The following is a 15,645-nucleotide window of genomic DNA, read 5'->3' as shown; positions in this document are numbered from 1 at the left end:
ATGTGCGGCATTGGTATGGATGGTAAGTGGGCCGATTCGCAGTGGTACTCTGCGATCATCTCGATTTATCTATCCGCAATTAATTAAATTGAATTCAAATCGACCCGAATACCCCGCTCACCTGTCCACCGCATAAGTATTTACATTCCCACGAGCGGCGCATGCAAATCGGGGTTGACATTTTGCGGCAAAAATACGAGGCACCATAAAAATAGTTTACGACTTTTAATTACGGACACAGCGTGCGGTCGCCGGACAGAAAAAAATATAATGGCTGAGCCTTCTGGCCTTTGTCTTTCCCGGACTTCTTCCTGGCTTATTTATTGGGGTTTTAAGCCTCCATTTTGGTGGCTGGTCCTGGGTCTTTGTAAGTCCAATTCCCCTGAATTATATCTCAATTCATTCCCCTCAATAAATTTGATAAATTTCTCATTTTGCTTACCTGCCCGCTGGGATCTTCCGATCTCCGATCTCGGATCGCCATGCCGCCGAATCGTAAATTAGTGGAGGACTCCGCCATGTGCTCCCAGTCCCAGAGGCTGATTAAAATGTTCAGCTCGGCCTGTCTTGGGTTTCTCGGCAGTTAATTATGCACAACTGGGGAACATTTAAATGTATAATTTCTTAAAGTGAAATGGAAAATTAATTATTCGAATGTGCGCTTCGAACAAAGGCAGTCCGAATTGAATTGTAATGAGCTGCATTCGCTAATTGAAATGACAGTTTAAGCTCGCATGTGTCAAATATTTGAAATTAAATCAAAATGCTTCCCATATTAAAGTTTAAAGTTTTTCTTCGGCCAAGTTAGGAATCAAAATATTTTTTCAATTACCAAGATTATTTTTTTGAATTGTCAGGTATTGGTTATAGATCAGTGATCTATTTGCACCTTTTAAAGCCATTTGAAGAACCGCTTTGGATTTGCACATACAATTGCTTATATGCGAATGTATAAATCAGCATCTGATAAACCCTGAAATACACTTAATTTGTGTGCGGACCAACTTCATTTCGCCCTGAGATGCTGGCCAAGTGGAAACCCCTGGAAGGGGGGCTAAGTAAAAAAAGAAGCCAACAAGAAGCTGCCACTAAGAAGCGCATGTGCATAACCGCCCATTTGCGTGGGTGCCGACTTTTCCTTGGCTGTGCTCCTGCGAAAAGGATGGCAAGATGGCCAAAACTCGCAGCCAACGAAGGTGAAACTGGAGTTGAAATCCACGAACGTGGCTCCAGCTCGACGGCAAAGGCAAGTCGTCGTATTGATTTTAGTGGCGCATTTACGCGCGATTATCGTTTAGTCGGCGATGCCCGAAGTATTACGAGAATTGTTATGGCCACCGAAATGGCTCCAAACGATGCTCCCAGCAATTGCCAAGAACGAGTCTGAGACTGAGACGATATCGTCATCGTCTTCGGCTTGTGGCCACCAAAGAAGCTGAACCAGAAGCTAGCAACAGCATTCTTGGCCAAGTTTGTGGATGGGAAAAAGCTCAGACTGGCAGCCAAATACTCATCTCAAATTTCTTTTGTTCAAAGTTGCCGTCGGGCGATGGCTAATTTCTTGTTGAACCACAAATATTTAAATTAAATGGGAGAACAGATTACAACTTGGGCTTAATTAAGTGTTTTGCCAATCCATTTTTAGACATACGCTTAAGATAATGAGAGCATTTGTTGTAGTAAATTGGCTTCAATGAACAATTCATACTATCATGAATTATCATAATTCATTGATGAAAACTGCCGAAAAGGTTATGAAAATGTTCTAATCTCCAGATCAAATCGATCGAACCAACGCACATGGAAGCCTAATGATAAAGGACCCATGGGAAAAAAGGGGGAGAAACGCAGGCGCTCAAAAGGATGCATGAAAATTGCTTTCATATTTCAGGTGATAATGGTTTCCTTATGTGAATTTACAAAACATTAAAGCTCCTGGCGCTGTGCTGCTGCTGTGTACGGGGTATACATAATTTGGCCAAAAAGCAATTCACGTTAATGGTGCAAAATCCCAAAAGGATAAGGCGGCGAAAAAAGTACACGAACCCCCTAGAAATCGCCCTTTTTTCGCCGATCCCAGCGAACGGAAATGGCGAAGGGACATCCGAAGATACGGGCACGATACGCGATTCGGGGGGCGGGATTTGGGATTTGCGATATGGGAGGAAGGACCTCCAGCGCCCAGCCCCCAGCCCTCAGCCTCCCGGCATGGCGACGCCAGCGCCTCGTTGTTTATTGTAATGGCCGTTGTACCGGCGCCGCAGGACGAAGGACCCGTCCCCATCCGGCTTTTTGGGAGCTGCGCTCCCTGCCAAGGATATACGAGGTCATAAACGAGATTAAGAACGCTGCTGGCAACCGAAAAAAAGCAACAAAAAAGAGCAGTTCTAAGCCAAGCTAGTGGAACCGGGCCAGGTACTTGCTCCTTGCTCCTCAGATTCGATTTTCTTGTATTGGTCTTGTGGGAAATGCCAAGAATAATTTCGTGCATCTCTTTACATCCTCCTCCCGAACTCGTGTGTATTTTTTATACTCAGCCGATACTCAAGGATTTCGACTTAACCTTCGAGACAGGACCTTCCTTTAGAGCTGCATCTCGTACCTGTTTGGTTTTTGCCGTTCCAAGTGCAAATTTCAAAGCTGGTGATAATAACCGTGAAATATGAAATCTGCAAGTACTTCGTTCTCTTTTTATGCCCTGGCAATTAACCTTGGTCGAATTTTTACTGGCCGCATCCGTTGCGGTGGGTTAGTAAGTGCAAAAAAGTGAGCACCTTGCAAAAAGAATAAATGCACATTACAATGAATTGTCCTTGGTTTCACATTACCGATTTGAGTTCGGATTTTTTGGAACACAAGTGCTGTACTTTTCAGCGATTTTAGCCAAAATATGACCTTCATCCACTAATTTATATTATATTAAATATTACACTTAAAAATGATTATGATTAATTAAAAAGGAAGTTAAGTGCCAGAAAGTGTTTGTAATACCTATTCCAATCCAATGTCAAGATTTTGTCGTTTTTAGTTAGTTTATGACTAAAAGTTCTTCTTACCTCCTTTAAAGGAACTTTTTAATGGGTTCGCATGTTAGGGACAACATCCTGTTGCATATGAAGTGCCACAAGCTAAATCCTGCCTCTCAAATGTTTATCTTTTAATATGGAGCGTCGTTAAAATAAAGGCAAACGCGTTCTGAATTTCCAACCACTTGAAGACGCTGAAATTAGACAAGTCCATCCCAGAGAAACTGTAACAGCTGCAAAAATTAAATGCAAATTAGAAAAACTCTCAAAAACGCAATAGCATTAGTCTCAGATGTGAGAAATGTGATATAGGAATGTATATATATCCAACCCACACCTCAGATAGGACAAGTGCGAGCGGGCAAGTAATTTTTCTTGAGACACCCCAGCAGAAAAAGCAATTTAGTAAGCTGCTGGGCCGAGGTCGTGGATTGGGGAAGGGGAGCGGGCGGAAAGCCACACAGGAGGGGTGGGGATATGGAAGAGCAAACCCAATTTCCTTCCCGGCTAAATGGAATCCGCTGGCTACGTGCGCCCCAAGAAGCGCGCGCGTCTTCCCAATAAATCTTCTTTACGAGCGCACACTCTGGCAACAATGGCTGTTCCACCACCCTCTGGCACACCAACCCACCGCCCGCACCACCCACTTGCTCGCCCACGGAAAATGAACCTAAGCAAACTATCCGAATGGCATCTCAGACCCTAAGACGATGCTGCTCCCGACAAGCTGCACAGGACAAAAAAAATATGTTTTAAACAACATTTTTAAACAACATATTTGATGCTTTTCGGTTTATAATGTATACATTTTCTGTAACGGATTAGATTGCAAAAACAAATAAATTATTAATAACTGAGATCTTCAATGTGATACTAAAGAATCTTAGCCTGGGTTCATGGAATTTAAAAAAGTGTTATTCGAGTATTAAGTCCGTAGTAGGTTTTCAGTAAAATGCATATTTATTGAATCCTGTATGGTTTTTTGTCCGTGTAGAAACAGTTGGCTGCCAAGAAATGCGGCAAAAAGCAAACAATCGGCCAAGGCGAGGAAGGCGCCTTTAAGGGTGGGTTGCCATTCCTGCGATGGCAGCCAGCCATCTTCTCGTGCGCCATCGTGCCCCGGCACTCAGGAATTCCGCATAGCCACCCCAGGAAGTTTCTCGGAGTTGGCGGCAGCTGCCTCTGGATGCGAACGCACGAAATGGAAAAAAATGGCATTTAAGAAGAGCGAAACGAGAAAAATAAGGAGCTAAACGACTTTGGAAATTCCATTTGAGCAAACAACAGGCAAATCCTCCCACGCAACCCCACCCCCTCCCGCAGAAAAGGAGGCTTCGAATCGGAACAAGTGGAACCGCTTCCATGCTTTAAGTTGGTTACTTAAGTCCGATTCTTTACTGTCTTTTACAAAGTCAACCTTAAGATACTTTTTCTAAATTCTTGTACAATAGTGAGGAACTGTATTCTCATTTAGCTATTTTAATGTTAATGGTTTACTATTTCCGATCATTAACTCTCATTATTGTAGGATACGAGGTCTATGAGAAAACTCCAGCCCCATTCATATGCGTATATATAAATATTAATACATATATCGGAAAAATTCATGTGCATGCATCTGTGTGCGACAGAGCAAAGGAGCCGCCATAATGCAAATGGAAAGAGACCCGAGCCATCGGCATCCGATCCAATATTTGCGGCAATAAATAAATTTAATGTACAAACTCCGTGCATGCAAAAGAATATTAAAAGTGCAAATTATATTCTGCCAGAAGCTGCTGCCAAGCACGCATATTCAAACCAATATCTCCGACCACCCACTGCCCGCCCACATGTGCGCTGCGCATTTGCATAAATATAATTACGGAGTGGAATATTTAAAATTGCGTACAGTTGGAAAAATGTTCGTGCGCAAATTGAAAATTTGAGTCTGCAGCCGATTAAAAGTTGGAAAGTAGAGTGCACTAAAGTTCAAAAATTGATTCAAGATTCGATATTCCCGATTGTGTGCCAATGTGTTATATATGATCTGCCTATTCTAGCTATTCCACTGTATTAAAAGGAATATGTAAAGAATATATCTTAAATATATTTTTTAAGGGCGGCAGCTCGTTTTTGTAACCGCCTCCAAGTCCATGAGAACCAAGAACTCCGAAGCATTTGGGAAATTTGGAAAAGCGCCACACGCAAGCCAATCGAGCGGTAGAAAGAAAGAAAGAAGCGAAATGCCTGAGATTCCTGCCCTTTTTGGGAAGGTGGAGTCGGAGCAAGGCATTCATATTTATGCCTGGCCAGGACATCGGATGCTCGCACATCAGCTTCGATGGAACACCCTGCGTACGTGTTAATATCCTTGAGTCGCACGCAACCCGGCACGGCACCATTGTAAAAATAAAATGCCATTGCAGTTGATTTTCAGGAGAAGGGTATTCGGGGGCAGTGCGACTCATGTGGCAACTGAGGAGCTCCTGTTGGGCGTGGCAGTTGCCATGTGGGACAAGTGGTGCGTATTCATTAAAACTTTATAATCACCAAACATGAACGATACGTGATTCGATTGCCAAGTGCCTGGGGCCATTTATCGAACATGAACCTTCGAGGAAGGGCTTCAAAAGGGAGAAGCCATCCGCGGAACATATGGGAAAGTTAAAGGCTTTCGAACAGATCCAAAAACCTGGCATCTTGATTACTTTTTAAATAGTTTTGTATCTTAGATAGCAGATAGTAAGTTTGCGTATTGTAATGTATTACCTTATTATAATTACAAACGCTTAATAATATTTGGTATATGTCAATCATTTTTGGCCAATGGACATTTTAAAACAAGTCGGAAATGAAAGGCACATGTCACATGTTATTTATAAGAACAAGCCTATAAAGTAAAATTCTATACATATAATATGTTATAGATGGTCTTTTAAACAATTTCCTTTAAAATAATCGATCTGTACAGGCCTTTTTTACATTACCCAAACTTTCCAGTAGGTTGGACCAAGATTTGGCTCAGGCTTATTTCGGAAAACCTTTTTGATTAGGAAAATTCGCACTCGCTCACTCCTCCAATTGAATTTAAACTTTTGCGATTGGAGTGCAAACTGCGGGCGAAAGGCGCACCGAAAGCGAATCGAGGTCCCAGCAGTTGCGAAAGGATCAACAATTGCAATCGAGAAAGGATTCGGCAAAAGAGCTTCGCCCGCCGTTGAATGAATCCCCGAAGCGGCTTTATGCGCAAAAGTTTTGCTTGTTATTTTTAATGGCCGGCAATAATCGTTAAATGTGTCGACCGTCGACTGTCGACTGTCGTCGTCGTCGTGTTCAGCTCCTTTCTGCTGCTTTCAGCTCCCAGTTGCTCCCAGTTTCAGGCTCCACTGCACTGTCCCTGGCAAAGGCAAAGGCAGAGGCAACTCAGCAGAATTCCCCATCCTCATTTCGATTTTTGGGGGGAGAAGGGCTCGTGGCAACTCAACTGAAAATTTCATTTCGTTTGGCCAGAGAGATCCGCTCCGCAGCAGCTCCGAATGTGGACGAAAACTTTTTAGACTTTTTGTCGACTTTTCGCATTTTTAGTTGCGGCCAAGTGGAAAGTGCTGCCTCAGCAGCAATGGGCGATGGTGGCAAGTGGGTGCCGCCATGTGGGTGGCAGGCTGCTCAAAATGTTAATTTCATAACCCGAATCGTGCCCGACTAACTGTAGTTTCATTTATTTGTGTTCTATGTAAATTCCCAGAGCTCACGTACGGCCTTCGCGATGGCGATGGTGGCAAGGTGGGTGTGGCCCTCCACTCTGTTTTTTATAAATATTTGAGAATTCTAATCAAGATCCAGCTGGGGTTCACCGGCCAAAGAGTCAGAAGACCACAGGAGCATCCCAGCTTTCAAGTGGCGCAAATGTCGTGTTGATTCTTTTTTGGTGGCATTTTAATGCCCTGGCGATTGTGCAATTCAGAGACCAATTAAAATGAGAATCATCCTTTCGCTGAATTTCCCCTTTAATATTTTGAATCGGTTGCAAGGCAAATGCTGTAAATATTATAAGAATCACTAAGGGCTGAGATAATTTTATTTATTTCATTTATGATCGAACTGTGCTCTACATTTACAATTAGTTGTATATAATTTGATATCCAAATTGGCTAATCAATACAATATTATTTAAATTTCACTCCCGGGTGGTCGAAGATACTGAGTCAAGCCAAGCAACATTAGTCCGAAATCGAACAAATATGGCTCAAAGAGAACCCATGATCAAAGACGCCATTCGGAGGATCGTAAAATGGATTTACGACCTAAAAGTAAAGACAGCTGAGGCGGCTGAGAGAAGCAAACTCGTTTGGGCCACACCTCCGATCGTCCGTTGGCCACCTGGAGCTGGACCAATGCAGAATTCGGGCCATTAGTTAGCCGTTGTGAGTTTATTTGGTAACCGGCACTGGAAACGACAAAAGGTGGTAATTAACACAGAACATCGCGACAGCGACATTTTTAAAACCCATCCGCGCCATAATTAATTTCGAGCATTGCAACGTGTCAGCGACATTGTTGTCGGTGCTGTTGAAGTGGCCGTGTTGTGTTCATTAGTTCAGGTAGAAACCACTCCGACATCGCGATGATTAAGTTGACTACTGAATTTATCGTCGGATCGAGCAGGTTAACCGTCGCCCATCTGCTTCGTATCTACATTTCTGAGTGGGCGGAAGGTTCTCATCTTCAAGGTAATTAACAGCAGTCGGATGACTTTTGCTATATTAAAATAAGTGAATATCTCCAATAAAAAGTGAATGTTACATTGTAGATATTTCCATCCATCCATTTGCATTGGATTACAGCCTTTCTTAACACTTTCGTGATTCCGTACCCATACCAACAACATTTAATCAATAGTAATATACCTACATTAATAGATATTCCCTTTAACTAAAAAAAATAACTATGCAATGTCTGAAAATGTAAATTTTCTACATCTAATTTTTAAGATAACGGACTTTTAGGGAGAGAGGTATGCTTCAGATGTTGCCAACTTGATTTCTACCGATGTCTAGAGTTGCCAATAATATTTCTACACATGTTCGACTTTAATCAATAATCAAACCTATAACAATCAGCAATTGTCAGGTGTGCTCATTACCGAAGTCGAGCGAGTACCCGAACCATGTCATTATAAAATTAAAAATCATGGAATACATTTGTAGTGAGTGTAAAACTGTTGTCCCATCGAATGCCTCCTAAGAATAGGCTGCAGTTTTTTACTCTTCAAGGACCCCAGCATGCCTGAAAGTATGCAGATATTTGTTCCACCATCCTGCTTGTGTGCGCCCTCTCGCGATCGGTGGCATAACCATTCGAGGATTAAGCTCTTGAGCTACCTGCCGAAAGGGGCGCGGTGACCTTAAAGGCGACATCTACATCTCGCATAGTGTGAACAACTGCTTGTTTCTAGTCACATAATTATTTAATTTTATTTGGACAAACGCAGTTGATTTCAACACAGTTATTAAGTTTATATATCGGTATTAAGGTGACTACACCTAATTTGAAATCTTTAACACAATATGTGAGATTTTGAATATTAAAACGCTTTATGTATGACAGTTCTTTTTAAAAGTAAGTTGAAAATGTAACAGTAAATAATCTTTTTAGGGCCTTCGTTATCATCACTTAAAAATTACTCGTGTTTTCAAAAAGTTACTTTGGAATTAAATTTTGGATGAGCCACTCCCTTTGCCAAAAGGAGTTAATTAGTTGTACACTCATCTCCTTTAATATTTCCGAATTATGTATCAGCTCATCAAAACGTGCACTTTATGTGTCCGATTATAACCTCGGTATGCATAAAATATAAATAAAACCCATATGGAGTTGCGAAATAAAATCATTTGAATTGCTTTGCTGATTGTATCTTGAAAATGCGCGAACTGTATTCGCTCAATTTTGCGACTTAATTTGTACCTCAATAAGTTATGTCAGTTTAAATTGTTTATTTCCCATTCAGTACCCATGTATACAATGTCTTGTTTCATCTGGAACTGGTTCTATCGCGATATGAATATTTATATTTCGCCTTTAGATATGGATAAAGCGATCCCATCGATAAAAGCAAAGTACAACTAAATAAATTAGGCAAGCAAATAAATAATATTTTGATTATTCAACGGTATTGGTATCAAGTTTAAAAAGTTTTCTTTGTTGTGCTAATTAATTTGTAGATAATGTGTCACATCAAGTTATTTTACTAATAAAATATTCAAACTTTCAGTACATGTGTAAATAAATAAGGTAGTTATATGTATTTCAAAATAAATAGAATTTCAACATTAACGTATGCAATTTAAATGGAATTTATTAACGAAACCGTTTCATAGGTTTGATTGATAAATTGTTAAAATAAGTTATTCCCGCATATAACTATAAAGCATTTGAAGTGCGGAATCACAAGTTGAAAGACAAAGCCCGCCGAGATGCAAACAAGTTTGGCTTATCTGGGCAGATAGGGCTAATGGCTCCTACGACATTTTGCTTTCTTCGAATGTTTCTGTTACCAAACTCGACCGCTCCGCTCCCTCCATTTGTATCTGTCGGATGCTAAGTTACAACGGCCAATCGAGACGACAGCTGGGATGTGGAGCGAGTATTTCAGTGCTTTAAATGAGCTCCATAAAAATGATTCAATTGGCGGTTTGGCTGAAATAAAAGCCGCCAACGGTTTTTGGTGTTGTCGGCTCGGAAACAAGCTTACAATTGGAACCAGGCCTTGCAGTTCGAGTCTGTGTTTCTGTTTCGGTCCGAGTCTGGCTAAATGCCGACTTATAAGTATAATGCGCCTTCGATAAAGACGACGACAACGACAACGCCAATGCGAAATGTTAAAATAAAATAAATTTATGTTACAATTAATGGCAGCGATAAATTTGTGCCTACGACATCTTGCGGTCCATAAAAACGATGCAGAGAATCGGAATCGGATCGAAATCGTGGGGCAGGGGCAGGGGCTTTGGGGCCCAATGAGATTAACACATAATCAAGCTAACATGCGCGACATTTGCATATGGAATTGAATTAAATTTAATCCGAATTGAATACAGCCTCACAAAAACAACAGAAACACGGACGCGTCAGGAACAGTTACAGACGCGATTTAAAATTTTAATTAGTTCGAGCGCCGAGCGCAGGAAAACTTTTCCCCAGAATTTCGAAAATGAGCCATACCAGCCCGGTGCCTTCCTCTGTGAAAGGGTTAAGAACTGTAATCCGAAACCGCAACGCAAAAACTTTTGTGGCAACACACTCCCATACCTCTGTTTATATACATATATATATTTATATATGTATCTACAAAGGACGGCCAGGAGACGGACTGAAAAGAGCAGGGTTTCTGAGACAGCAGTGACACAAAGTTGAGTCTGGGTCTCAGTTTGTGGTGCAAGTTTTCGGCTTGTGGCCATAAATTATCACAGACAAAGTCATTCGTTCCATTTCGAGTGAAGCGCGCATAGTCAGAGGCGGAGACCCACGATTGGGGAGGGGTAAACGGATGGGGACCGGGACTCGGGAATTGGGAAGGCTTAGGCGCAGTGCACCTGGAAAAACTGGGCGAACCAAAGTGATTTCTGTCATACATTAACTATCGGAATAATGAAGACCCTTATAAAAGAGTTTTAACAAAAATTAAATTGAAATCACTAACATTACATTGCTATAAAAAAAGATCACTTCGTTTTTTAATATATCATATATATTTGGTACCTAGTAGGTAGGTTCGACTCGATTTTTTAATTTAAAAGCATTGAATTTGCTATAGATCTTGACAACATTAACTTTTTCCAGTGTGAGCATGTGGTATGAGTCTACGCTGCGGTCTCGTATCTTCGGAATCTCCATTTCGTTTTAAATTAAAACCGATACCGAACGCGGAGGCGCACAGTCAGAAATAGTGGAATAATGGAATGGGGAGGGACGGAGGAAACGGAATACAAAAGACCCCAGCGGACGAGACAATGGCCAAAAGCAAGATGGCCCATAAAGGGGCTACAAATAAGATAAATTGCATCTTTGGGATCACACGCACAGGTAGAGAGGCCCCGACTTGGATACATAAAAATATGCACATGATGGCCGACTTTGGAACAAAATGCGGGAGATTCTCGGCTCGAATTGCAAGGGACTCCGCTGAGAGAGCCCAGTAATCCGAGCAGATCCCACCTATGCGTGGAATTTGGTGTGACTCTATCTCTAAACTGAAATCAACCTTCTATTGATTCGGGTGAAAGAGCTATCCGACCACTATGCATATGCATACCTCCTATATCGGCTTCATCGGCTCATAGAAACTGGGCAATATCTGCCGCCATATCTGTCCCGTTTAGTGCTTTTCATTGTATCATTTTTAAAGGTAATCTACATATCAAATAAATACAATGCAGTGAAAATAAACACTGATAAAATTTAATTTGGAGATGTGTTTTGAAGGTATAAAGAGCGTTTATGAGCTTCGTAATTGGGATATTTAATTTATTACTTATTTAATCAACATATCAATTGTTTAATAGTATTTATGATATGCATTAAGTGATGCAAGGAACGAGGAATTAGAAATGTACATTGAATATACATTTACATTTTAACAATTTATTAAGGGTCGGAACGAGGACATCGTGCTTTTAAAAAATGAGTTTAAGTTTTTGAACTAGTTTTGAACCAGACTTACACCATTTTTAAATAAAACATAGCACAATTCCAATTTGCATGTTATTGGACCCAACTGATGGGATTACCAAATTAGCTCTCTTCCTAATGATTCATTTTATAAATTGCACTTCGATGGCGTAATTTCTTCAGGGCACACGCTTCGCTCATGAAATCCCCGGACATAGGAGCATCTTCAAGGAGCTCATACGCGTATCTGGCCGTAAGAGTTCGTTTTATGAACTGTTTACCGCCGTAAAAGTCAGTTTAATGTGCCGTCCGCAGTCATAACTGTCGCCAGTGATGGCTGGCGCTGGGAAATAGCGGAAATTGCCGAGGTGCCGACTGCTGAGGTGCCGACCGAAATCTTCGCCCAGGAACAGAAACAGAAGCTGGCCAGGATCAAATTCGAGAGGCGTTGCGTTCCCAAGGAAGCACTGCCGATGGATGGGCGACAGTTTATCTTCTGTTTACAGTCGTAAATGCCGTTCAATTGCCAGCCAGTCGGCCGATATTTGTATACCATACAATTTCAAATGTAAAATGCCCACGGCAGACAATTAAAATTATAACCAGTGGTGGGTCAGAGATCACAGCCGAGGAGTGGGGGTAGTGGCAGTGGCAAGATAGAAGGGTGGAGGATGCAACCAACTGCCATGTTTGTGTGGAAGGCAGCACAATGGCCGCGTCTTGTTGTCATCCTCGCTCACCACACTTTACGACTTTTCCTTAATCTGACAGATACGTCACGGCCGCTCCTCGTATCTTTTCCGCTCAGGTAAACGAATATCTCACAGCCTGTCCCGAAAACTCCTTATTAAATATGATTGTATTGGGTGAAAGTCAGAAAATTTGCGCTGACATCTGTTCAAGTGGCTGGCAAAGGAGAGCGGTCGCTTTCAAAAGGGCCATTGCATCGCATAAAAATTATGAGAACGGTTAGTTGGCACAACAGAATCGATAACAACTCCCTTGGTTGTAGATATGGAGGGGCAAGCGTTTCCCTGAAAACGCCTCGTAAATTGCTTCAGATCAAAACAATTGGAGTCGGTGCAGGACGAAATGTTTATTGCAAGAGCAGTTGGCAAATTGCGCTCCCTGCTCCTCCAATGATGTCGAGATGGCGATAACCGGGGCCATTTTCAGCTCAGCAATATTATGCAATATAAATCAGCAAATGGCAGCGACACTCTAACTCCCACCCGCCCAAAATGGTGGCTGGTGGCCAAATCCACCCAGCGGATAAGGCAAGGTGAAGGCCTCGGCCGGCGGGGATGGCAACTTTAATTCGAAATGATAACAGAAGTTCCGAAAATGTAACAAGCCACCGTGAAAACGAAGGGAAACAAAGCCGACTTCTGGGCACCATTGCCCGCACAGTGGTTCCGCCTGGCGGTCACATGCTGCTCGGTGGGTTATGATATGGGTTATTTTAAGGCCATCAAGGACAGCCATTTAATTGGTCAGTTGGGCGGGTTGTCAAGGCCAAAAACCATATTTTTAAACGAAAATTTTCGGAGGACGTCTCCTACAAATATTTTTGAAATATTAAGGAAGGAAATAAATATCCCTAAAGGAACCTGAAGTTCTTTGTGATTCGAATCTTTTTGACTAGGAAAATATAACCTGTTTTATATGTAGCAAGCTTTTGATATTCGATGTGTTATTACGCTAAAATCTTTGCATATATTTACTTTATAAAATGTAAATGTTTGGAAGATTAACTCAATCAAAATTTATTTAAAAGTATATAAGTTAGAAATGCTAAATTTCTTTGATATTCATATAACAATATTTCTAAATATATGTATAATATTAGTTTTCCCAAAAAGCCTGGTTAAACACCACTGTGCAGCCAACAAGGATGGCTGCGTTGTACCTGAAACCAATTCGACCTCTCTCCTCCACTTCCAACATTCCATATAAATTAGTCTCGTGGGTGCAATTTTATTAAATCAACAAAAATTTGCAATGTTGGCAACGTGTTTCAGTCTCAGTTCTAGTCCTAGTCGGTCCTTCAGCCCTTGTCCCCGGCATCCGAGGGAGCACTAAGTAGCCGTGCTGAAACTACCAACCTCGGGGTGGAAGGTTGGGTGGATGTCTACGGGACTGGGTTGTTTTCGGCTCTGGGGTACTCGTATTAAAAAGATTGTGTTCCATTTGAATGCGGTGCACATTTGTCGGTTGGTTTCTTGGCGGATTATTATAATATATTGAAGATCGCTTAGTTGAAATTTAGTGTTAATGCCAATGGGGTCTTATGAGCGCAATAAGAGCGGCAAAATGGCGGGGCAAATGGCGTTTATTCACAGTTTCTGCCTTCTGGATTGTATACTGTCGACTTCTTTCATTTTTTGCGTAGGGTAGAACAATTTTGTGAACATTTATGCCTGTTTTCAAGGTAATAACATTGCCTTGATTAGATTCTATTTCTAGCCTTGATATCTAATTTATAATATTTAAATCAATCTAGCACTGAACTATCTGAGTACCGGGAATCGAATAGTCGCGGCACTAGACTATGGAGCTTCCTTGACTTTTGTTTATACTTGTATTCAATATTTTTGCAATTAAAATGTTCTGAATGCCAATACCTGAAACCTTTTGGAAAAGCGTCCATTTTGCTCGCCGTCTACCATTTTTAATCAATTGAATTGAAACTTCACTTTCAGATTCCCCTGCCGCACTTTAAACTGAAATTGAAAGGGAAAATTGTGATAAATGAGTCCCTGGGCTTTAAAGCAGCGTTAGGCGAGCGTCGAGTGAAAAAAGCAGGCAAAAACTCATTTCGCAGTGTTAATAAATTATGATGTAGCAGCGCGGCGGGATGTGAAATTTTGCAACAAGAGATAAAGGTGGAGAGAAGACAACAGCGGCAGAGGCATTCGCCATGTCCATAAAGGCCTACCCGGATACATGGCCAATTTTTTCCGGCGGAGGCATGAAAAAGTTCCAGGGGATAAAATCAACCTGTGCATTCGCAATGAGCTGTGAGCAGTGAGCTGGGAGATGTGACATCTGTGGAGTGGGGATGGTTAAAGATACCAACGCATCTGACTCGGATTGGTTTTGGGATTGGGACCCTTTTTGCACATGTTAAACAAAAACACCCTTCGCAATGGATTCCCGGGGTGGGGACGTCATCGAAACGGGGTGTTTTATGCGTTGTTTTATTTATGCAAAATTATGTTTCAATTAAACGCAACGCACTCCGTAATTGGCCGCCATTTTGTCGGGCTGAAAGCCAGAAACCCTGAAATCCAGGACGCGGATGGCAACATCTGCGATGAGCTGTAATTAGGCTTCGCATATGCCGCAGCATCCACAATTCGAGTCGCGGGGCTGGGACGGAATTTAAAGTAGGATCAGGGCGTTTGCGGCTTTGTTTGCCCTGTCAAAATATTGTAATTTTTTTCGGCCGGGCTCGGTTCGCTAACGAATTTGAATGCTATAAACTGGAAGAGTTTATGTGCGATTTGGCATTAGAATTACAGGGCCGACTAAAGCCATCCGCGGTTTTGGCGATTCGCGTAGTGGCGGATATACAGTTGTACAATATGAATAAAACATGTTGAGTTTAGATCATGGATTGGTGGGAGCAGACATCTGTGTGATTACAAAACATAAATATATAAACAAAAGTATATCAATTGGGTCCATTTTAAGGTAGATGATTTCCTTAATAATGTATGAATTGCCATGAAATAGTTACATTTTGATTGATCCAATCAGGTTGTTTTATTCCTTTGCTCTATGTATTAAATATATATTTATTAATCAGGGGACAGTTTGCTTTAAATGGTTTTGGCAGCGCATATGACATAAAATATATATATCACGCGCTGCCTTATCGCGTCGATGATCGCCTTTTGGGGCAGTTTGAGCGACGCAGGAAACTTTTCCAATAACAGCATCCAAATGTGAACTTATGCCCGGCCCG

This window comes from Drosophila sechellia, chromosome 3R (genome assembly GCF_004382195.2).
Source record: "Drosophila sechellia strain sech25 chromosome 3R, ASM438219v1, whole genome shotgun sequence".
Taxonomy (NCBI): domain Eukaryota; kingdom Metazoa; phylum Arthropoda; class Insecta; order Diptera; family Drosophilidae; genus Drosophila; species Drosophila sechellia.
Note: the sequence above shows the minus strand (reverse complement) of the source record.